This window comes from Podarcis pityusensis (genome assembly GCF_964106645.2).
Source record: "Podarcis pityusensis genome assembly, chromosome: Z".
Classification (NCBI taxonomy): domain Eukaryota; kingdom Metazoa; phylum Chordata; class Lepidosauria; order Squamata; family Lacertidae; genus Podarcis; species Podarcis pityusensis.
Window position 1 is genome coordinate 15,419,496 of NC_138044.1, and position 25,186 is coordinate 15,444,681.

Consider the following 25,186-nt stretch of genomic DNA (forward strand, 5'->3'; position numbering starts at 1 on the left):
TCTTAGATTAAATAATGATAGCAAGGCCACTGAATTGTGGGAGACCCCAAAACACCAACTCTGAGTCAAATGGACCATGCACAGCTCAGGTTTTTAGGAGGACTGGCTGTTGCTCAGTATCTGCTTCACATGCAGAAGGCCCCAGGATCAAACCTCAATTGCATCTCCAGGTGGGGCTGGAACAGACTTCCTGCCCGAAACCCTTGAGAGGCACTGCCTGTCAATGTTGACAATATAGAGCAGGATAGGTCATTGGTCTGACTCAGTATTGAGTTGCTTCCTGCATTCCTGGTGGGAATTGCTGGTCTCGCCGCTAATGGAATTGCTCTGCTGGTTTCTCGGCAACATTCCTGGCTCTGCAGCTCCTCCTGTGACCCGTCACTGTAGCTGCCTTTTGGCTAGCGGCATCTTTCAGGTTCCTTGGAGCACCTGTCGAAGATTTGACAAGCCACGGCGACACAGAGGCGATTCTGCCACTCAGTTGGGCTGCCAGTCAATCAATCAACTCAACCAACGGAAGCCTGACAAAGCTCATTTGGGGAATGCGCGAATGACCTTCTGCCAAGGTGCCAACTGCACCAGGCCTGACAAAGCCATCATTACACATCACTCAGGACAGTTGCATGGGCTTCCGCCAGAGTGTCAGTCATGGGGTGGCATGATCAGCCGTGATGCACTCACATGTATGACCTAGGCAGATCTTTCCCAGCAGGCTGTGCAGTGAAGCTCCAGAGCCCACCACTGGTAGAATTTTCCAGTCAAATCTCATTACAGTCAAGCTGTCTGCAGTTTTGTCATTCAGGAAGGAGAATGAAGGGATTAGTTAAAGAATGCTGGTCTCTTTTCCTTCTGGCTTCCTAAATAATCATATGAATATGCCATGATCTGCTCCAGAATGTGATAGTGACCACAAAATACAGCTTCCTAAATATCTAAGTTTGTAACTGTGGCATTCGTATGGAGCCCCCGGTAGTCTCACGGACTATTGACCAGTACACCACTAATCCGCTGCCACCAACCATGTCCTCCCCAGTAAATCACTTAGACTCAGTCAGGTTCTTAAGTTAACAAAGAAGAGTGTAGTTTATTGCAGACACAAATAAACTTTAACTGCATTCAAAATGTTGTTACGCTTTACCTTCTTAGTCTTATTTTTATCCTGTCTCTATCTCTTCTACCTCCCCTCACACAAGAACCAACTGCACTAACTGTCTCTCTAATTCCAACTGTCTGCCAACTGCTTTTCCAACTGCCTTTCCCAACCAACCAACCAACCAACCAACCAACCAACCCACTAAAACCAACCAACTACCCACACCCAAACCTTGGGCTAAGCCCTTTTATAAACAGGTTGGCTCCGCCTCTGGCTTTCCTATTGGTCTACATATTAACCCTTTCTCTCCCCCTGTACAGACATTTTCAAATCAACAGTCAAACACCACAGTAACAACAACAATAAAAGTGAGTTTCTAGTCCTTAAGACTGGGACACCCTGTTTGAAAAGGTGCAGACCCCAGAGGAATCTCTGTCTGATTCCTAGCAATAAGTGCTTGTTCCTCCTTGTGATTAGCAAAATAGAATAAATCATTCAATCTAAAAATGTGCAGATTGTGGGAAATTGTGCAAAATTACTCTATTTGCATAATGTATGCAGTTGGCATTGCCCAGGTTTAAAAAAAAATTCTTCAAGAGGGAATTTGTTTCAATTGGTGTTGAAGGGTTTTGGGGTGGCAATGTATACTCAGAAGTAGGGATGGAGGAGCACTCTACTTTAGACAGATTTATAGGTGATATTTGGCGATTCTCACTCAATCAGAATTTGTCAATATCAGACCACCTGCTTATATCTGATGTTTAGTTTTAAGCAGTGTCACTATTCAAAAATTACATGAAAAAATACATATATTACATATACATCTCTTTCATATAAGAGAGTTGGGTTAGGGCTGTACTCTATGCTGTACTACATTTCTGAAGAATAATACCTAAGTATTTTTTTAATACATTGCTCTATCCATCTGTTGATTTGCTGGTTACTTTATTAAACCTGAAGTATAATAATAATGATTATGAATGCATTGCAATGATCAATGCAGATCTCCACATGTTGCCTTTCAGCTAGACCTACTATTTTCTATGCACATTCAGGAGCAAATGATCTGGAGTGCTCCAATATCTTCTTAGCTTTTGTTTCCCTTGAAGTTCCTTTGTACCTATCAGAAGTTGTACCTCGTTCCATGGAAACTGAAGGTCCTTGTCTTGTCAATGTTCCTAAATGCTTAGCTTTGGGGCAATCAAAACAATTTCTCCTCTGTGTCCTTCCCTCAGGCCTTATTTCAAGGGATCAAATGGACTTCTAAGGGATCCCCAGTGGTTGACACATTTCTTTTCACTCTGAATGGCTCCAAGTCAATACAAAGGGTGAGAAGACATCTTCTCAGTGGAAAAAAGCTCCCCTTTCATGCTGAGTGGGTGGCCTACGGATGCTGGAGATAGAGACCCAGCTGTAGAAATAGTATAGAATCATAGAATCGTAGAGTTTGAAAGGCTCATCCAACCCCCTGCAGTGTAGGAATATGCAGCTGTCTCATATGGGGATCAAACCTGCAACCTTGGTGTTATTGGCATCATGCTGTAATGCAGACTTCCTCAACCTCGGCCCTCCAGATGTTTTTGGCCTACAACTCCCATGATTCCTAGCTAGCAGGACCAGTGGTCAGGGATGATGGGAATTGTAGTCTCAAAACATCTGGCGGGCCGAGGTTGAGGAAGCCTTCTCTAATGGGTCTTTGAGTCCATAAAACAATATACTACTACATCTCTACCACTAATGTGTCCTTCTATGCCAGGGACAGCCCAATGTGATATCTTCCAGCTCTTATCAACCCCAGCCATAGCCAGTGGTCAGGGGTATGGGGAGTTGGAGTCCATCTGGCCAGGGGCACCACATTGCCTAACCCTGCTCTATGCCACCAGACTATCAGCTGCCTTGCCTATTTTGGGGTTGCCATTTTTTTCACGGGTATGTAAAATGAGACTTGTCTTAGAGATCCATAGTTAAAAGTAGAAGTTGACAAATGTGTCCTCTTTTTTGTTCTTCAGAATATGGCAACCCTAGATTTGCCCCAGGTCCTGGCCAGTTCATGGCCCCAATATTAAGCGCTAAATCCTGTTCATTCTTGAATATATCAGACAGACACCATTTCTAGAATAAAGATTGACAATGATGGTGATAGTAATAATAGTAATAATAAAAATAGTAGTCGAAATAATAGTAAGTCAGATGATTGTCCTTTCGGTGCGTATTGAAGACATTCCTTTTTAAACCAAGACTTTTCAGTGGAGATGTATTTATTTTTTATCCTGGTCTGTATCTGTATTAGACTGAGGATTGCTTCATATATGAAACTGCTGCTGCTGCCCTCTTGGTTGATGTTCTTATTGTTAAATCGCTTCGAGATATTTTTATTGGAAGCAATTCATAAATGGAAGTAAAAATAAAATAAAATAAAATAAAGCAGGATTGCAAAACCTACCATTTCACCTACTCTCTCTCTCTCTCCCCCCCCCCACAGACAGACCTGTGATATTGCTTTACTTGGGGTGCTTATCCTCAATTATAAATATGCAATTTAAAAAAAAAAACCTTTTGCTTTTGGGAAACAAACATCCAGGATATTCATTGCATCCGTACTTACATTTTATTTTATTTTTTAAAGTGAATTTGCAGTTGTATCAAAGAGGTTTCATGGCTGGCCTGGGGCCTTGTGGAGCTCAGCTTTGAAAAGATATAGTAATAAAGTACTCAGCGTTTCCAGCAGAGTTTGCTACCCAGCTGGACATGGTGTTGGAAGAGAACAGGAATGGAGATTTTTTACCACATTTTAATCAACAGGAGCAACGCAGACGTGGAAGATACAAAAAACAGATTTGCCCGGATGTGTTGAAGGGGAACCAACAGACATCTGACTGCCACAGCCCACATACAACATCTTGTTATTTATTTTTAGACTGAGCATTCCTTCTCTGTGCCAGAGGAGAGCTCATATAACTCTTTATGGGTTTGTTTGTTTTTTAAATACCAGGGCCTTTTGCCCCTGCTTGCATTGCTCACTAACACTACCTACCTGCAACCACCTACCCCACCTTGCTCCCCCTGGTCTCAGACCCTCCAAGTGTCGCTATTTTCCAGGGACAGTCCTGGATTTACAGAAGCCATCCCGGTTTCTGATTTGATCCCAAAATGTATCATTTTTTCCTTGTTGTTTAGTCGTGTCCGACTCTCCGTGACCCCATGGATCAGAGCACGCCAGGCACTCCTGTCTTCCACTGCCTCCCACAGTTTGGTTAAACTCATGTTGGTAGCCTTGAGAACACTATCCAACCATCTAGTCCTCTGTCATCCCCTTCTCCTTGTGCCCTCCATCTTTCCCAACATCAGGGTCTTTTCCAGGGAGTCTTCTCTTCTCATGAGGTGGCCAAAGTATTGGAGCCTCAGCTTCAGGATTTGTCTTTCCAGTGAGCACTCAGGGCTGATTTCCTTAAGAATGGATAGGTTTGATCTTCTTGCAGTCCACGGGACTCTCAGGAGTCTCCTCCAGCACCATAATTCAAAAGCATTGGTTCTTTGGCGACCAGCCTTCTTTATGGTCCAACTCCCATAGATCACTACTGGGAAAACCATAGCTTTAACTATATGGACCTTTGTCGGCGAGGTGATGTCTCTGCTTTTTAAGATGCTGTCTAGGTTTGTCATCGCTTTTCTCCCAAGAAGAAGGCGTCTTTTAATTTTGTGACTGTAAAATCTCCCACTGCCTCCATTTCTGCCCCTTCTATTTGCCAGGAGGTGATGGGACCAGTGGCCATGCCCCTATTTTCACTGGAGAAATGTTGGAGAGCATGTGATCTCCATGAATGTGCTCCCTGATCTTTATTATACCTCTTTATCAAGTGGATCACTTCCCTGCAATCTTTTTGAGGTAGCTTTCCCCTTGTGTCTTTTGTTGTTTGATGCTGGCACTAAATTTCCTTTTATTTATTTATTTACCATTTGCTGCAGTGTGGCATTCAGGCTCCGAGCTGATTTGAAACTCCCACAGCATATCAGGTAGTGAGCGGGGAGACAGAGAGCTGACCCCAAGGCTGGGGATGGGAAGACAATAACCTGGCTGGCTTGTGGGAATGAAACAGAGAGCTCCCTCCTTCATGATTTATTTAAGAACATTTTTTTTTACCCTGCTAATTTTTTTCTTGTGGATCCTTAAAACCGCTTGGAACGGCTAATGCAAGCGAAAATGTATGTTCTGTAAGTGAACATTCAGGATCTCCTGCTGGTGCTAAGAGTGTATCTACTTCATTCTTCCCTGAGTAATGCCTGCTTCTGGCTGTTTTGAGATGCTCCCATCAGCAGTTGTGGAGTAGACTTACCTGCTAGTTAAGATGGATATCCTGTAGCTAGGTAGAGACAGGACTGGACCAGGTGCACCTGTGGAAGCCTGACAGATGGGCAGCAAAAGGTATACACTCCTATATATTGTTGCTCTTCTTTCTAGGTTGGTTTCAAGATCACCTATGACAGGGATGAATGAATTTACCCCAAACTTGTCTCTAGCCTAAACAATGCCCTCCCCCACTCCCGGCCCAAAGCTGCCTTCCCAAAGCTGGCTAAATGAGGCACTGGGCTTGGGGAAGGAGGTGTGAGGCTCTGGCAGGGTTCCAGAGCCCTCCCAGCTCCTTATCAATGCTGGGCAAGCACTAAATAGGCTTAGAGAACCCAGTATGGTCCCCCTTTATCATATACACAGCCCAACAAGACAACAAGAAGAGTCCACTGACAGCATACAAATCAATCTGGCTTGCCTGACTCAACAAGCCCTCCCCCCCCTCACAAATGCAAACAAACCCCACTGCAGACAACCAACCACACCCTAACCTCCAATACCTCTCACAACCAAGGAAATGCAATGAATACACAGAAAGAGAACCTACCCAGTTGACAATGACACAAAATCCCGCACGTACACTATACAAAAGAATATAAGCCTCACCACCCCACCCCTCCTCTCCCCCCTCTTCTTCCCCAACCTTATACTGTACTCAACACTAATGTCTCACAACTAATGTAACTGATTTGTAAGAAAGACTGTACAACCTGTAAAAAGAGACAAAGCATATAATTTTGTAAACCAAGAAAATCTTTAATAATAATAATAAGGCTTTGGGAAGGAGCTGGGAAGACGCCCTCTTGGCACAGAGCTCTGGGGGGGGGGGGGGACCAGTTATACTGCCTTAAATCCACCTCTGCCAGAAGCAACTGTTGCTGGAATAATTAATAGTATTCTTAAGCTAGCACAAAGGGATGCAGGTGGCACTGTGGTCTAAAGCACAGAGCCTAGGGCTTGCCGATCAGGTCGGCAGTTCGAATCCCCAAGACGGGGTGAGAGCTCCTGTTGTTCGGTCCCAGCTCCTGCCCACCTAACAGTTCAAAAGCACGTCAAAGTGCAAGTAGATAAATAGGTACTGTTCCAGTGGGAAGGTAAACGGCATTTCCATGCGCTGCTCTCATTCGCCAGAAGCGGCTTAGTCATGCTGGCCACATGACCCAGAAGCGGTCTGTGGACAAACACTGACTTCCTTTGGCCTATAGAGCAAGACGGGCGCACAACCCCAGAGTCAACCGTGACTGGACTAATGGTCAGGGGTACCTTTACATTTTAAGCTAGCACAAATATTTGGAAACAGGTCACCAAGTTCTATTGGCTTTAACTGTGCATTTACAAAATTTGTTTATGTACTGAGAATAAATGTTGCATTTATTTTCCAAAATCATTAGCATTAAGGTCAGCGGGATATCACTCTGATAAAGACAAAGCTCCCCCCCCCCCACATCACTTTCAGACATGGTGAGATATTTCCAGACGAAATCAATTTTCCCCCCTGCCAACTGTTTAACAGCATCGCATTCTGCTAGACCATTGTTTACCAAAACGTAAAACATACACTTTCTGAAGTAGGCCTCTTCTGGAGTATAATCCGTGCCATTCATTTCTTCCAAGTTAGCATCAGGTGTGCTGTCATCATGTGACCTTGTCCTCTTGCACTGAACTCCATTACATCTACGAGAAGAGTTTTATTTCTATATTTAGGTTTGACACAACCGATCTGGCTTCATTCCACTTGCATTTTCAGTTGCTTCCAAGTTTTGTCAGCTCTGTGAGGAGAATTTCTACATTTGCTACTTCAACATCCAGTGTGGCATCTCTAGCCTGAATGACCTTGTTGCAAATATCTATGCCAGCTAATATTTTGTACCACACAGCTGACATCAACATACAGACAAAAGATGTCACATATAATAAAACTCTGTGGACTTCATGGCTTGTTTTGGCTGTCAAATTTGGTTCTAGGAGGTCTTCCAGTGCTAATTTAATGCCAGGCAAGTGAGCTGCAAAAGGTTTTACACATCCAGTACAATCTGGCCATCTTGTTTCGGACTTTTGGAGTTTTATTATACCACAAAGAGAACAACCAATACCGTTTTGTATTAATTCCCACTGCTTAGGAATGGAAGTGGTGTTGCACAGTTTTAATAGTTTTGAAAAAGTGATTGCCTCAGGTATGCATTCAGCACCATCATTTCAACATGTGTTGAGTGTGTGACTCCCACAAGGTGAAAAAATGGCTGTTGAGCTTTTTTCTTTTCCATTTTTGCATGTGCACTGTTGTGTTTTCTGGCCCTATTTGCCCCATTATCGAAATCTTGAGCAATATGGTCACTGAGAGGAATAGCATGTTCTTTCAGTGTATCAGTTATCAACTTGTGGGATATTTAAAATGCAGTCAAACCAACGATTTGGCGCATGTTGGGAACTGAAGCTCTCATAGTTATCCTGTAAGTTTCCTAGAGAAAATCCTGTGAGAGACACTCCCACTGTGCCCAAGACACATATATTGTCCCACTTGCTTGGGCACATCTTCTTTCTTCTCTTACTCTTCATCTTCATTATCAAGCCAGAAATGTGAGAATGTCTGCTCAGACACCATCTTAAACTACACTAAAGCATGACTTTGTAACTGAATTACAATTTTAAGCCTGCCTGAACAAAGTCGCTGTATTTGTCATTCTGCAACAGAAACTCTGAGTGAGTAAATGTTATTTTTACTGTTTACAGACTGTTACTGTAATTGTTGTTTTAAAGGGGGAAATACCTGGAGAATCCAAACTGCCTTGAAACATCCTGGATTACTTAAATTTAAAAAGCTAAAACTAGCCTAAGTTTCTCTTTTAAGCTGCAAAGGGATGCACTCTACTGAACTCACAAACATGAGGAAGGAAAGATAATAACTAATAAAACTATTCACATCCCTGCACAACTGAGCAATTTGATTCCTTCTTTCACTGCTACTATCTGCAAACTTGAGAAATCTTTCTTGAATCTCATTTTGTGTTTCTTTTAAAAGTACACATCTCAAAATAAATGTTGTTTGTTCAATACGGAAAGAATCTGATGTGGATTTACTATTACTGCAAAGTACTTTACAGATTGTCACTCAAGCAAAATGTGTTGTTTCACATGATTTGAGCATTCTGCAATAAATACATTTTGTGAGTCAGGGGACAAATAATGAACTTGAAGCCTCTCACTCCTTTTCTGTGACTCCTCTACACTTAGCACATGTTTCTGAAGGATGGGGCCCCACCTGGAGAACAGTTCCACAAGTTTTTAAAAGTTTCCATTGGATGAATCACCAATTTGATGGAATGAACCAGTAAATGCTAGACCACATTCTTCCAAGAAGTTTACAACATTGATGATGCCCTTTAAAACGTTGTATCACTTCAAAGCTTCAGCTTTGATCGGCGCTTCTAAGATGACATCAGCTCCTGTCCCAGAGAGCAGGCACCTTCCTAGTTCTCGCCAAACTAGGTAACATTTGCTGCGGCTTTTTCATGTTCTGGGATCCTGTAGGAAAGTTTCTGCCACTTCTCATTAGAATCCCAGCTTTCAACAGATACCGGTGCAGATGCAGTGCTGACGCAGGAGAGCTAATCTTGACTGTCTTGTTTCTGTTGACTACAGAGAAGCCACTCTCTTACATGCAACTCTCCATTGGTGCTTTGACATTTCAGTATGCTTTCTGGGAAAACTTGGTTGTGGGGTTTTTTTGGTACGGTCAAAACTAGGCTTTATTTTGCCTAGGTCAAAGACCCAGGTTGGCACCCCTCCAATGTGCATTTGTACACACACACACACACACACAGAGAGAGAGAGAGAGAGAGAGAGAGAGAGAGAGAGAGACCTGGAGCTTCAATGGAACCTCTCTGGAAGCTTCACCTGGGGCAAGAAACCTGACTAGCCCCCTTGTAGTTATGGCTCTGCTTTTGGGAATATTTTAGGCAAAGGGATGTGTCTATTTCCTTTAGAGATGGAAACTTAGTTCTGATATATCCAATGCCAATGCCTACATTATGATTATGCCTCTCATCTTCCACATGCATTTGTATGTACAGTATGTAAGGGTACAGTAGTGGAAGATTTCCTGTGTAAATTCAAATATGTTTAATACTTCTAATTTTAAAAGAGCCAACTACCTAACAATTTGTTCCTAAACCAGGAGTGGAAAATCATGAGAGGTTTTTTCATCCACTGTTTCCAACGGCATTTTATTTATACGAGGAAAAAACTAAAGGGGAAGTTTTTGCAATGACGCTGTTGGGATGGGAGTATATCTAAAGCTGCTCCTTTCCTCTGCAGTAAAATACGGCATGCTATAACTGATCTTCCTTCACTCAACCTTAAAAATGTTCTCCAGGCTTCACCATTCTTTCTGTCATTCAGTTTTATTTGTAAGCAATATTATAAATGCAAGTAAAAATTGCAGCACTGAATGTGCTTGCTTGATCAAAACACCAACAATCCAGCAAGAGCTCCCCTGCAAACTATGCAGCTTGTTGGCAGCTGGCTGAAATAACTTAAGTTGTGCTCAGCAGTAAAAAGACTTTGCAATTCCTTGTTCCTCATATCTGAGCTGTTTCCCAGGTTAACCAATAATTCCAAATCGACAACACCTTTTGTCAGAAAACCCCCAAATTAAAATGCACAGACGAATCATTACCCAGTCTTCTATTCCTAGAATTGATAAAGCAGAGCACTATGAAATACGTGTTGTTTGTTTGCTTTTATTATACTTTTACAATTATAATTTGAATCAATGCAAATGTTAACCATCTCCTGATTCTTGGGACAGTTGTTTGGAAAAGATGATTTTACCAGATGTAGTCAGTTCTTCATCTGTTCATGATGATAATGGTGACCATGAGCTGCTTTGCCCTCTTCTGCTTGAAGTCAGGCTGTTGTCAGGTCGGGACCAACCCCCGCTGCAGTCCCTTCAGTAGGTGGAGCATGTCTCCCGCAGGGGAGGCAAGGCAAGCCCGCCTTCTTGCCTTGCCCACTCATACTATCTTTCACTGGGATTTCAGTGCCGCCTCTCTGGATTGCCTGGGAGAAGTCGGCAGGGCCATGCTGGCAGGACAGGAAGTGGGTGGGGGAAGAAATGTCGTAGTGTTTTATATAGGCTTACACAAAATGTAAAAGCTAGTCTTCACATAATATCTGCAAAGGTCTTCTGAGGTCCCAGGAAATTTCTGGCTCCCCTCTTTTGGCCCCCTGCCCCCATTTTGATCCCAGGCAGTGGTAAGATGCACACACCTCTCCTGAGCCCTGGCCTCTGGTTGGCCACTGTGAGAACAGCATGCTGCACCATGACAGACATTTGGCTTGATCCAGCAGGGCTTGTCTTTCCTTCTCATACAGGTCATGGTGGGCACCCATATTGTTCTTAGTGACCCTAGTTATGACCTATACATCTCTATATAGCTTAGGCCCAGGCTATCTGAAGGACCGCATTCTCCCATACTAACCTGCCCTGACTCTAAGATCTTCAAGGGAGGCGCTACTCTCAGTCCCGCCACCCTCACAGGCAGGCTTGATGGGGATGCACGACAGGGCCTTCTCGGTGGCTGCCCCCAGACTGGAATTCCCTTCCTAGTGAGGCCAGACTGGCTCCCTCCTTTGTTGTCCCTCTGCCAGCAGGTGAAGACTCTCTTGTTCCAACAGGCCTATGGGAACTGGCTGACTTTTGAAGGAAAGGGCTTTTAGTAGTGCTGCGCTGTCTATATTTGTATTTCAATAGGTTTATTTTTTATATTGCTTCAATTATATTCTTCACGGTTATCTTTTATTTGTTTTTAGTTCTTTGTATTTTATCTGTGTTTTGTGTTTTTATCTGCAAGCCACATTAGTCCCATTATCTTTAATAATAATAGTTAATAGGGCTTCAGCAGCTGAGACAAAGGAACAAATTCAGGTTCCGCATAGGGTCTCCCACTTCCATCTTGCGCCCCCTCTCATGACCTCACCGTGCCTTCTCCTCCCTTTGGGGGGGGGGCATGCAAACATGGTGCCTGGCAAGCGGTCTAAGAACCTTCCAGGCTGTGAGGAGAAAACGTTCTTCTGATTTGCTTAATGAACGTTAATTAAGGAGACAGAAGATAGCAGATTCCTTCAGGGTAGAGATGAAAGGACCGTTAATTAAATCTGGAGAGAGAGGAAGAGTCGGGGACGACTGATCCTCCTTCTGATCAGACTTGACAATGCAAGTGACGGAGGCACGAGGAGGCGAGGGGTGTGGAAGAGCACGAAATCCCTCCTTTCTCTCATCTTATCTCTCTCTCTCTCTCTCTCTCTCTCTCTCTCTCTCCCCCCCCCCCCCCCGCTCAGTTCAAAGCCTGGAGCCTCAGCCAGCGAAGAGCGTAAGCCTGGCTTTTGAAGGAGCAAGTTGGGGGGGGGGGCGCGCGCGGAATCCTTCAGCATGAATAAATGACTGCTTTGGGGAGGTGGCAAAGATCCCCCCCTCAAGCTACCTAGCCAATCGCTCGGGATTCCTCAGTTTTAACACCTCATCCAGCCCTTATTGGGACCCACAGATATTTGGTTCCCAAGTGATATTTCGCTGATCGAAACATAAGGACACACACACACCTATTCATCTTTTAGTGTGACACTTTGAAACTCCCTGCCTATTGACCCCAGGGGGGTACCTTTGCTGCCTGATATAAATATTTTTTGTTCGGGCAAACCTATTCAAACCTACAGAATTCTGACATGTGTTTCAATGTGGTTTTAGCTTATTTTAATCCCCCCCCCCCGCAGGTTTTAAATAGCTTTCCCCCAACTGATAATTTTTATTGTTTTACTGTATTCTTTTTTTGTGTGTCAACTGCTTTGAGGTTTCTTTTTATATTACAATCAGGTGGTATATCAATTTTATGAAATAATAATAATAATAATAATAATAATAATAATAATAATAATAATAGACTGAGTCAGACTGATGGCCCATCTAGCTCAGTACTGTTGACACTGACTGGCAGCAGCTCTCCAGGGTTTTCAGGCAGAGCTTTTTGTCCAAGCTGGAGATGCTACTGGGGATTAAACCTGCAGGTGCTCTACCAGTGCTCTACCAGTGAGTTATACACTGCAGGTGCTCTACCAGTGAGTTGCAGCCCATTCATGGGAAGATAGGAAGCTGCCTTGTACTGAGTCAGAACACTGCTACATCTAGCTCAGCGTTGTGTACACCTACTGGCAGCAGCTTCTTTAGCTGTGATTCCTGCATTGCAGAGGGGGTTGGGCTGGATGACCCTTGGGGTTCCCTTCAAACTCTACAATTCTATAAGCCAGTGACTAGCTTGTTAAAATGGGGTGTGTGTTCCTTGAGACCCAGAGAGACTGACAGCCACTGACAGGATCCTCACTCACAGGCTCTCCCTCCCTCTGTCCCACCAGGTATTCATCTGCTCTAAGTTGCTTTTCTTCTGTAATTTAATTTTAAAACCACAGCTGCAGGGCACAGTCCTTGTTCTTCCATCAACAGCATATTGGGCAGGATAAGCCTCGTCTCCCCACCCACCCTGCTCCACATACTATCAATCTTCCTTCTCCCCTCAACACTCCCCTCAATATTAGTACAGCACCTGAGGGCACAAACCGATCCCTAGGGGATGTTCAGCTTTCTTCCCTACTTTAATTCTCCCTTCCCAAAGAGCGCATCCTTTGCAATTCTGAGTGCGTCCTTTGAACATCCTCCTGGTGGCATCCGAGATGGGATTAGGGAAGGGAACAAACAGCGGCAGGCTCTCCGTGCATTTAAATAAGCATCCGACAACAAAAAGAAGACTACTTTTTCTGTTCTTCAAACATAACAATCCTACACACACACACACACACACACACACACACACACCTCTGGAGAATTCCCATCCTGCCATGCTGTACGACTGGAGAAAGTTCAGAAAAGGGTGACCAAAGTGATCTAGGAGCTGGAGCAACTGTTTTTATCATCATTGTGCCATGGGCCAAACAAAGATGTTCAATCTAAACAACTTTTATCGCTTCTATTGACTGTGGCCTGACAGACTATAGTTTGAACTGTGGAAGATTTTGGAATGCTTGACTTCCTCTGGAAGGTGACCAAGATGCTCAAGGGTCTGGAAACCAGGCCTTATGAGGAACGGTTGAGGGAGGTGGGTATGCTAAACCCCGATAAGAGGAGACTGAGAGGTTATATGATAGTCGTCTTCAAATACAGTGGACACTTGGGTTGCGAACGTGATCTGTGCGGGATGCACGTTTGCACCCCGCAGTGTCCACAACCCGCAGCGGTGTGTCTGCGCACTTGTGGGTTGCGATTTGGCACATCTGGGCATGCGCAAAGCGCAATTTAACACTTCTGCACATGCGCGACTGTCGAAACCCAGAAGTAACCCATTCTGGTGCTTCCGGGTTTCGGCGGTCCACAACCCGAAAAAACACAACCTGAAGTGTCTGTAACCCGAGGTATGACTGTACCTAAAGGGATGGTTGTCACATGGAAGATAGAACAAGCTTGTTTTCTGCTGTTCCAGAGGGCAGGACCCTAACCAGTGGTATTTCAAATGACAAGGAAGGAGATTCTGGCTGAACATCAGGAAGACCTTTATGAGAGTAAGAGCTGCTCGACAGTGGAACGGACTTCCTCAGAAGGTGGTAGACTCTCCTTCCTTGGACAATTTTAATCAGAGGTTGGATTCCTGCACTGCAGGGGTTGGACTAGATGACCCTTAAGGATCCCTTCCAACTCTACAATTATGTGATTCTATGAATTCCTTTCCCACCCAATAAGGAAAAGTTACTGAACCTTCTACATGCATTGCAGATACTTTGCCGGTGAGATGCAGCCCTTCATAAGAAGATAGATTCGAAAACTGGTAAATGTTTCCTAAGTTGTACTGCCTTTTTTCCCTTCCTGCTGTATGGAAAAGCACATGAACCTGAGCTTTGAAATATTTGTAAGTAAACCATTTTAAACTTACAAACATACGATCTCTTACTAGACTTACCAAACATATGCAAAGGGGAAGTGGGGAACTTTGGAAGAAACTTAAGAAGGGGATATTTAAAGGTCTAACTACAGCCATGCTTTACTTTGCTGCATGTTTTGTGATTTTAAATTTCTCACCAAATAGTACTTGCCCCACATCTGGATCTAGGCATCCAGGGAATTATTATTTTATTCTTCAACTAAATCACTAAAAGAATCCCAACACTGCCAGCATCTAACACCTGGTTGCCCATTTGCTCCCTGACCAAGTTCAAGGTGTTGCTATTAACTTATGTCCTTAACAAGGTGTCCTTAACAGCTTGAGACCAGCTTACCTACCAAATCTCCTTACCCAACATGGGCCCACTAAGCTGCTTCAATTGGTAGAATTGGCACTACTGAACTGGCCACATACACCCACCCCACATTTGTAAGAACTTGATCATTTAGTGTAGTGATGCCTACACTTTGGAACTCCCTGCCTATTGAGATCAAGCAGGTGTTGTCACTGCCCTCTTTTCGGTGCCTGCTAAAAGCATTCTTGCTTAGACAAGCCTGCCCAGATGCTTAGGAAATTGAGGTAATTTTAATCTGTTTTAGTATTTTAACTTTTCTATGTTTTAAAGTATGGCTGTAATTTTTTCTTGCTTTATCTTTTTGTAAATTGCTTTGAGGTTTTGGATATTTATTTTTACAATCAAGCGGTATATAAATTTTGGTAAATAAACTAATATATATGGCTCTCTGAGCATTAAGACTCAGAATCCATGATGCAGTGCAATAGCAGGCCATTTTATGGCTGTAAACAAGTGCCAAGCTCAAATGACCTCTTAAAATTCCACATTTGTCGGCAGACAAAATTGGCCATGCAGTAGGGTTGGTATCATTTCCCTGAGCTTCTCCAGGCGAGGGAGAAATTCTTCAGCATTTTCTGAAGTATGGGCTTACCATGAAGCAGCTGCTTCCCCCCCCCCCAAGGATTTGGGTTTTTGTTTTTTTGTTGTTGGTGAAAAATATTCAGAGACAATCCAAAAAAGTGGCCTCCTTTTTCTAGGAAGGCAAAAGAAGAAGAAGAAGAAGAAGAAGAAGAAGAAGAAGATCATTAGATTTTCACACACACACCAGAAAAAATGTCTGATAAATTTCAACCTAGATCTATTGTAAGAATGTGTTTTGCCACATTGCTGGTGGATGTAGTTAATTCTGCAGCCTTACAGCAGCCAAATAAACATATTTAGGAATGCCCTGCATCACTACAAAACCCACAGTGCAGTACAACTCTGAATGAACTGTGCACACATGGAAATGTCTATAGGGTTGTCTCTGGAATAAGTCAAGCGTAGAGGAAATCATGGGTCTAATCTAAGCTTGACAAACTCTGAAACAAACTCAAAGTCTTAAGAACTGAATGACTATAAATATTTGTAGTCAAAGTACAAATTCAGTTGTTTTATCTCCTGCTCTGTGGAGGGGGAAAAACAAAAAACAAAACCAAATATGGCCTCAAGGGGCCTATGCTATACAGTCCCTACTTTCCTAAATCATATTCTATGCCTTTAAGTGCTGCACAAGAGGTAGAAACTCAACAGGGACATTTCCCCCACAGCATAGAGAGGCAATGAGGGGAGAAAACAGCTTTAAAGTTGATTCAAAGCCTACAGATTTTAAAGGCTCAAGTCAATTCCCAATTGCGGGGAGGAGGTGGGGGGAGAACGGAAACCAGCTACTTTCTTTCTCTAGAACCTGCCTTTAGTCCTTAAGGAAACTCATTTTCCCTTGGAGTATAGCTAGGGAGGCAACGGCTAGGGTTGCCAACTTCTTGTAGCAGCTCTGCTCCTGCACCTTTAAACCAGACTCTGAAAATGATTAAACCTAGCCAGGTTTTGTTTGTCAAAGCACTTAGATAAAGTAATGGGGGGGACGGGATGGGACAGACTTATCCAGGTGGATTTTTGTGCATCACAGGTTGCTGCTTTAAGGCACAGCAAGAGGGCCAGAGGTTAAATCTAGCAGACTTCCAGGGCTGGTGGGGAACATTTTTCTAGCCTGAGGGTTTCATTCCCTTTTGGACAATCTTCTGAGCATCTTGTGCCAGTGGGAGAAGGGGTAAAATTGGGTGCAGCAACTCACACACATTTTACCTCTGTACAGTAGGCACCCTGATATCCCTCTACTGAGGAAACCCAACAAAAACAGTGTATAATTTGAGGAGAAAGGAACGGGGGCATTTTGTGTTTCCTACAAGTGGGTCTTGTGCAAAGCAAAGGTTACCCAAACAAATGCCATGACAAATGCAAGGATTTGAACACAGATCTATTTAACCTGCAGCCATCTAGATGTTGCCGGACTGTGGCTCCCATTAGCCCCAGCTGGCATGGCCAGTGATCAGGGATAATGGGAGTCCAACATAAAGTTCTGCAACACACCCTGTGGAGATTAGTCCATTAGGGCAAATGCAGCACTGCCCTCAGCAAATCCCTACCTGCATGCCTTCTTTTTAAAAAACCAACCATTGGATGGCTCTGTCTTTCACTGGGCCTGGCACTTTCCACTTATGGCCCTCCTGTCTGCCACCTTACCAGTCCCATTGGGTGTGAGGCACCCCTGCCAACACGCCTTTCTCCTGCCACAAATACAACCACGGCCCACTGATGTTGTAGAAAATGTGTGGCTGTACAGAGTCCCCTTTTCACAATGCCAAGTCCGATTAATTAATCTTGTGTGCCCATTAGCTCTGTCGTTGGCATTTGATCGTTCAATTGTTTTGTCGGCGAGTCAAATTAAAACTTACTTAGCTCCCTTCGTTTGCCTAATTAATCCTACAGCATCCCGTTTAGAAAACTGATCCGATTTAACAAAATTCAATTAATCTGACATCCAGGGCCTAGTTTTCGAGGCGGCTGCTGTCCTGAGGGTGTGAGGCAGGTTGAGGCTTCAGATAAACAATGCTGTAAAAATAGCAAATTCATATATAAAGGGCTGCATCCTCTTGACAAATTAAAACCATCTTCTGCTTCCTTAGTTTCTGCTGTTAAAACTCAGCTGAAATGGACAAGTCTTACGGCGGGGATGGGGAGCCTGTGGCAACCCAGAGGAAGCTGGATTCCCATCAGTTCTAACAAACAGGATCAGGTACAAAATGCTTACAACCCTGGTCAGCAGTTGTGCTCGCCAGATCTCAGGGTTTGATTTGTTTTGATTGATTGATTGATTGATTGATTGATTGCATTTTTATCCCACCTCTTCTCTCCATGGCACTCAAGGTGGTGTTCATGATCCTCCTCACCATTTAAAACCCCACAACAACCCTGTGAGGTAGCTTAGCATGAGAGGCAGTGACTGGTCTAAGGCCACATCCAGTGTGCTTCATGTAACGTGGGATTCTGTTTTCTGCTGCACACTTAATCCTACTCTTAAAGGTAAAGGTAAAGGGACCCCAACCTTAGGTCCAGTCCCGAACGACTCTGGGGTTGCAGCGCTCATCTTGCTTTACTGGCCAAGGGAGCCGGCATACAGCTTCCAGGTCATGTGGCCAGCATGACTAAGCCGCTTCTGGCGAAACCAGAGCAGCGCACGGAAACACCGTTTACCTTCCCACCGGAGTGGTATCTATTTATCTACTTGAACTTTGATGTGTTTTCAAACTGCTAGGTGGGCAGGAGCTGGGACCAAACAATGGGAGCTCACCCTGTCACAGGGATTCAAACTGCCGACCTTCTGATCAGCAAGCCCTAGGCTCTGTGGTTTAGACCATAGCGCCACCTGCGTCCCTAATCCTACTCTTAGCCTATCCCAATGTAATCTCGTTCACAGAATCTCTCCCAGTGCTGGGAATGGTGGGGCGGAAGGCAGGGAGCCCAACAGTAGGGGGCGTCAGAGACACTGACAGGCAGAGCCGATTAGTTTTATCTCCATCCTTCTCCCTGTTGCGTTCTGTAAGAGCAACACTGAGACTGAGGAGGGTCCCCATCTGGACTGGATGGTGGTTGGCTGAGTGCAGATGGACTGTTGCCCTGACTCAGTATGACAGAGTATTTTGTTCCTGTTTAACTCAGCCCATAACCATGAGGACTAGCATCTTACTTTATTTTTAGGGGACTGGCTGTAGCTCCATGGCAGAGTGCCTGCTTGGCATCCAGAAGAGCTCAGGTTCTATCTCCAGGTAGAGCTGGGAATGTCCCCTGTCTTGAAACTCTGGATAGCCTCTGCCAGTCAGTGTAGACAACAATGACCTAGATGGACCAATGGTCTGACTCAGTATAAGGCATCTTCCTGTTTCCCTGTTTGAGGAAGGTTCCCATGAAAGCAAAACGCTAAGGTCAAATGCAGTTGTTAGGAAAAAGGCACTTCTCATTTGAATGGCACCAAGAACCTTTGATCTGATTCCAGACTCGACAGCTGCCCTTTCTGGCTTCAAATGTGATTAAGCCTAGAAATCCCAGTGCTGGATTAATCAGACTTGGTTGCTGCTGTTGTTTTTATCTCCATCTTGATTGGTTGGGCTGTTCTCCCGTGTTAAAAACACCCTCAGCTGCAAAGCATAGTTGCCAAGTTGAAAAACCAACAATGATATTTAGAGCAAACATACAAAGATCTAGGAGATATGGATGCCGAAGGTAGGAAATCAGGGAGGGAGCCAGAATATAACTTAAAGACCAGCTTATCTCATTGCACTTTTCCACAACGATTCTCAAACTGAAGCATAACCCCAGTTTTGCAATGTAGTTTTGGCAAGGTGCAAAAATGAATACCCTGGGATATAGTATCCTTAAAAATACGTTGTGGAAATAACACACCAGAATACTTTGCTTTATGGAAATTTGCTTTGCATATCTGGACTGGGAAAGCCTGGCCACAGTAGTTAACGCATGGTTCAAGACTGGATTACTGCAACACACTTTATGTGGGGCTTCCCTCACACTTTATCTGGAAGCTGCAGTTAGTGCAGAACGCTGCAGCACAATTGCTGACAGGAGTGAGGCCTTATCAACATATGACACCTGGGCTGAGAGATCTGCACTGGCTGCCGATTTGCTATCCGGGCTGGTTGCCTCCATAGCAAGTTCCAAAGTTTAACTCTGTGCTGCGTGCAGAAGTACTTGGAATCATAGAATTATAGAATTATAGAGTTGAAAGGGACCCCTGAGGGTCATCTAGTTCAACCCCCTGCAATGCAGGAATGTCAACGAAAGCATCAATGACAGATGGCTATCCAATCTCTACTTAAAGACCTCCAAGGAAGAAGAGTCCACCACCTTCTGAGAGAGTCCTTTCCACTGTCAAACAGCTCTTACCAGCATAAAGTTCTTCCTGATGTTTAGTGGAAATCTCCTTTCTAGCAACTTGATGCCGTTGGTTTGGATCCTCCCCTCCATGGCAGGAGGAAAAAAAGGTTGCTCCAACTTTCATGTGACAGCCCTTGAGATATTTGGAAATGGCCATTGTATCGTATCTCCTTTTATCTGCCCTGAATCTTCCAACATTCAGCTTCACTGAATGTCACAACCTCCTTGAATGCTGTACCCTGGCTGGAATGTGTCCTTGAACTTGGATGATGCCTCTTCCTTGTCTGGATGCCGAATAGACAGGTGTTTTTTAGTAACCTCTGACTTTGGCTGGAACGTCTCCTGCTGAACAAATTGAAGAGTCCCCAGGAGGTTTCTCCTAAGTATGGCCTCTGGGTTGGGAAAGGCTGTGCCTCTAGACTAGACAACACTTGTGAACTGCATTTATATCCCACCTTTTTCTCCAGGGAGCTCAAGGAGGCTTACATGGTGTGGCGTTTGCCCTTTCATTTAGAAAATGTTTGAACAGGGGGAGAGATAGGGTTAAAAATATAGATCAATAGGAAAGCCGGAGGCGGAGTCTACCTGTGTATTAAAGGACTTAGCTCTTTTATACACAGGTTTGAGTAGTCTGAGTAGGTTTGAGTAGTTGTTGTTGGGAGCTGTTGGTGGGTAGTTGGTTGGTTTTAGTGGGTTGGCTGGTTGGGAAAGGCGGTTGGAGAAGCAGTTGCTAGGCAGTTGGTAATAGAGAGACAGGACAGTGGGTTCTTGAGTGAGGGGAGGTGGAAGAGATAGAGAGAGGAAAATAAGACTAAGAAAGTAAAGAGTAACAATGTTTCGAATGCTGGAAAAGTTTGTGTCTGAAATAAAATACACTCTTCTTTATTAATTGAGAACCTGACTGAGGCTGAAGTGATTTTACTGGGGAGGACCTGGTTGGTGGCAGCGGATTAGTGGTGTACGGGTCAATAGTCCGTGAGACAACTGGGGGCTCTGTATGAATGCCACACATGGTTCTTCTCCTCCTCATTTAATCCCTACGACAACCCTGTGAGGTGGGCTAGGCTGAGAGGCAGTAACTATGACCCAAGGTCACCCAGTGGGCTTCATGGCCAAGTGGAGATTCAAACTCTGTTCTCTCCCATGTCCTGGACCTACTCCAACACAATAACCACTGCACCACACTGGCTCTCCAAATAGTAAGTTAGATGGAGAAATTTTCTGACCTGAGTCACATCTACACTATACAGTTAATGCACACTGAAAGCTTGTGTGTCCCCTGCCCCTCCCCAGAATCATGGGGAGTGTAGTTTATGCCTTTCACCCATTCACAATTCCCAGCACCCTTAATTGACTACATTTCCCAAGATTATTTGGGGCAAGCCAGATGCTTTCAATGTGTGTTAAATGGATTGTGTGTTAAAAGAATCTTGGGAAGTGTAGTTAGTTAAGGGTGCTGGGCGTTGTAGCTCCTTGAGGGGTAAACTGCAGTTCCTAGGATTCCTTGTAGGGGGCAGTCATGTACTTTACAGGTGCTTTAACTGGGCGGTGCAGCTGCATCCCCAGACGCAGATCCCTACATCTCTAGTTGACAACAGATCTGCAAGAATGTTGGCTTTATTCTGCCGCTGTTTTAATTTGCTTTATATTTTTATGTTAGGGTTTATTAGGTATATTCTTGCATTCCAGGGTTTTATTTTATTTTAACTCCGTTTTATGAACTCGCCCAGAGGAGACTGGCTATTGGGCAGCACAGACGTGCCACTAAATTAATTAAAGCCTCACCACCACTGAACTGTATCCCATCCTCATAAGCTATGCAGATGGAACTTTACATTCAGCCAAAACCGCTGGTGCATGCAATCCAATATATCCCACTCCGACTGACTGAGAGTCTCAAGCAGGAATTTTCCCTCACCTGCCATCAACTGAGATCCTAGAAGCTTTTTTCAGCCCGAGGGCCACCTTCCCTCCTGGGTGACCTTCTGGGGGCCACATGCCAATGGTGGGCAGGGCCAGAGGCAAAATCGGGCAGAGCAACATGTAAGTTCAAACTTTATACAGAAAGCTAGCTTCTACATCACGCCTCTTCTTTCCTTTCAGGAAAGCAAGAGGTGTGATCAGAGTTGAAGGGCACATCCCACCCAGGCAAAAAATGCCTGAGGATGGTATGAAGCAGAGCCAGTAAGGGGTATGGCCTCTTAGAAGAGAAATGCTGGTAACACTTTACTGAGGAAACTGAACAAAAGCAGCGTATAACTCGAGGGGAGAAAAAACAGAGGGGTTCTGTCTCAGTTCAGCCCTTGTACATACAAGGGAGACATTCATCCAAGCATACAGAGGGCAGGAGAACTCCCTCAGAACTACCCAGCCAATCAGGACAGGTGCTACCTCAGCAAACAGCAGGCTGTTTGCTGCTCAGCAAAATCTCCACTTGTCTTCCTTTGGCTTCTTGCTTGTAACCCTAGTAGAATTAACCCTTCACTTCCACATGGCATGATCTCTGCTGTTGCATTTCCATCATGATCTGGGGAAAGGGTGTGTGGCTGGAGTGGGCAGAGGAATGTAACTCAGGAAGATTCCAAAGGGCCAAACAGAGATGCCTGAAAGGTTGCATTTGGCCCCTGGAACTGAGGCTGCCCACCTCTGCTAGACCCTCCAGGGGTGTCCCTGATTTAGAGAAGCTGTCCTAATTTGATCATGGAATGTCCCACTTTTCCTTAGGATGTCCCTATTTTCATTGGAGAAATGTTGGAGGGTATAGAGTTATCTGACCCCTGATCCGACTGAAGGCAATCCTGTATAGGGAAGGGTTTTTTGTTTTTTAAAAAATGTTCAATGTTTCATTATGTTTTTATATACGTTGGAAGCTGCCCAAAGTGGCTGGGGCAACTCAGTAAGAAGTGAGGGGTATAAATAGCAAAATTATCATTATGGAATTGGATGTCCCTATTTTCATCAGAGAAATGTTAGAGGGTGTGTATGCTCTGCCTGCGTAGTGACCCTTGTGGCTTAAAAGTTTTTGTTTGGCATTTTCCAGTGCCTTTTAAAAAGGTGTTTGTGTGTAGTAGTAGTAGTGGTGGTGGTGGTGGTGGTGGTACTAATGTTTTAATCCATTGTTTCAATACATAATGTGCTATCTGGTTAGAAACCCAGAGGTCTAACTCCCCCCACCCCCCGCAAAAAAGCTGCCCTGTATTTGCCCCTCACCCACCTTGTTTACTTCCCAGATTTGCACTGACCCCAGAACTCCAAGGAGACTGCCAAGAGTCTGAAGGAACCACAAATTATTCTGGCTCTGCGGAGAGCCAGGCCTTGCCTTGTTCAAAGCATCAGGAACCTCAGGGGGACAGCTGAGGCCCAAGGCTATTGTCTGCTGCAAAACCAGCCCAGCTTTTGCACGGCTCAGAGCATTGCAGCAAAGGCTAGAAAAGTTTTTCTTACCTTTAATTTACCCCCCCCCCTTTCCTTTCCAGTGCAAGGCTCTGAAGAGGGTGACAAGGAAGGGCACATTCGCAAAGAGCAGAAGGTTTTTAGGGACTGTACCCTGGGGAGCGGGGAGGCCTTCCCGTGGTGTACAAAGTGCTTACAACCCTGGTCAGCAACTATGCTTGCTGTATCTCAGGGATGGATTTTTTTGTGTGTGTTTCCTGCTGAGCGCCTAGTCCTACCCTTAGCCTGTCCTGATCTAATTCAGTATCTCCCAGTGGCGGTGGAAAATAGCCATGGGAACTGCTGGGGCTGAAGGCGGGATGCCCAGCAGTAGGTGGCGTCAGAGAGCTTTGGGCCAGGCTCTGCCTCTCAGGCTGACCTACCTCACAGGGTTGTTGTGATGGTTAAATGAGGAGAAAAAGGTGGCATATAAATGCGATAAATATAGAACAAATATTTGATTCATGCATGCATGTATAAAAAGGAGCAGCAGGCAGAATGAACAAGATTTCAGTGCTTTGCATTGGGAGGAAACCTCATTTAACTCAGTGGCTATGGTGGCTGGTGCCAAATGGGAATGGTAGGATCAGAGGCAGAGAGTCCAACAGCAGGTGGTGCCAGAGCCAGCGAGAGGCAGAGCCAACTCATTCTAGCTTTGTCCCCATTTGTCTAGTCCTCTTCCTGAATCTTCCATGTTTGTGAGCAATTTCTCAGGTGCCCATCCCAAACTCAGTGCCACTTCCTTGGAGGAGTCCTAGCCATGGTTTCTGGTGTACGATTTCCTGGCATACAAGAGGTTGACAGAATACAGATCCCCACTCGGCTATGAAGCTCACTGGGTGACCTTGGGCCACTCACAGACTCTCAACCTGACCTGCTTCACAGGGTTGTTTTGAGGATAAAATGGACAGGAGGAGAACTGTGTATGCCACCTTGAACTCCTTGGAAGAAAAGTGAGATATAAATGCAATCAACCAGTCATTCTGGAATAGGTGATGTGAATAGGTGGAGTCACATGAAAACTGCAGATAAACCAACAACAAATAATCATGCAAGGGACTAGTCTCTTGGCTCCACGTCAATCAATCCCTGAGTTGCACCAATTTTACCGTTTCCTCACCCCTCCCCTCATTGCATCATGTGGGATTGTGGCAGGTTTGTTTATGACAGAGCTAATTAAATACCTCTCCCGTTCAATGGTACCTGAGATCTCCTCTGCCTAAGCTAGGATTATCTGTAACATGCCGAGACTGAGATAGAATATGAAGGGATGTTATCGCAAGGAATTCTAATAGAGATTTAGTTATTCCCTGGCCTCGCATTTGCTTATTCCCTGACATTTGTAAAGTTCAGGTTTACAAAATAAACCCATATGAAAAAGAAAAAGAGAGAGAATCTCAAGGCGTTATTTACACACTGCTTGCCATTTTCTGCTCGGCTGGGCTGCCTTCCCAGCTCTTAAAGGGAAAGCATGTGAGATCAAGGTTTTAAAGTGGGTTTTCTAAGGCTTGGCAGGTGGGTTTTAGCCAAAGGGGAAAGTAGTGGGAAAGGGGAAAGGAGAGGGGCTGTTTTAGCGATTACAAATAATTTTTTCCCATGGGTGTGGTGGATTGTAAGCTTCCTTAGTTGGTGGAATCTGGTCCATTAGAATGAATGGGGCACTGCTTCAATGTGCGCCCAGTCCAGGGGGTGGCCCTGCCTGCCAGGTCCCTCCATAGTCTCAGTGTTGTCCCTTGTAGAACTCACCAGGGAAGAGGAGGAGGATGGGGAGAAAACTAGAAATAGTCGGCTTTGCCTGAGGTTGGCTCTGCTACCACCTACAGTTGGGCTCCTGGCTTTCAGCCCTACCAGTCCCAATGGGCACCAGGCATGATGGCGTGCTCTGTTCACCTAAACTGTATCATTTTATGTAAACCCAGCTTGATATGTGTGTGTGTTAAAAAGAAAGAAATATTTGGCATGTTGTTTTCTGCCAAGTGGTTTGCAAACCAACGAACAACAAAATAATCCACTAGACAAGCAAGCTAAGCAATCCTGCTTCTCTCCAA

The 25,186-nt window shown here is 44.6% G+C and overlaps 2 long non-coding RNA genes across 3 annotated transcripts; one reads left to right on the forward strand and one right to left on the reverse strand.

Annotated features, from left to right (window-relative positions):
* The first annotated feature begins 1,628 nt into the window (after nucleotides 1-1,628).
* On the forward strand, nucleotides 1,629-15,662 carry LOC308468460. Of its 2 annotated transcripts, XR_013981663.1 has the most exons (5): nucleotides 1,629-1,735; nucleotides 3,037-8,927; nucleotides 9,425-9,510; nucleotides 14,257-14,389; nucleotides 15,476-15,662. It is a non-coding gene; the product is annotated as an uncharacterized lncRNA (long non-coding RNA). The 2 variants fall into 2 exon arrangements; XR_013981662.1 differs by having other exon boundaries at nucleotides 3,037-9,510.
* On the reverse strand, nucleotides 10,161-23,304 carry LOC308468467. The gene is made up of 2 exons (XR_013981672.1): nucleotides 20,292-23,304; nucleotides 10,161-10,523 (listed from the first exon to the last, which is right to left on the reverse strand). It is a non-coding gene; the product is annotated as an uncharacterized lncRNA (long non-coding RNA).
* Between the last annotated feature and the right edge of the window lie 1,882 nt (nucleotides 23,305-25,186).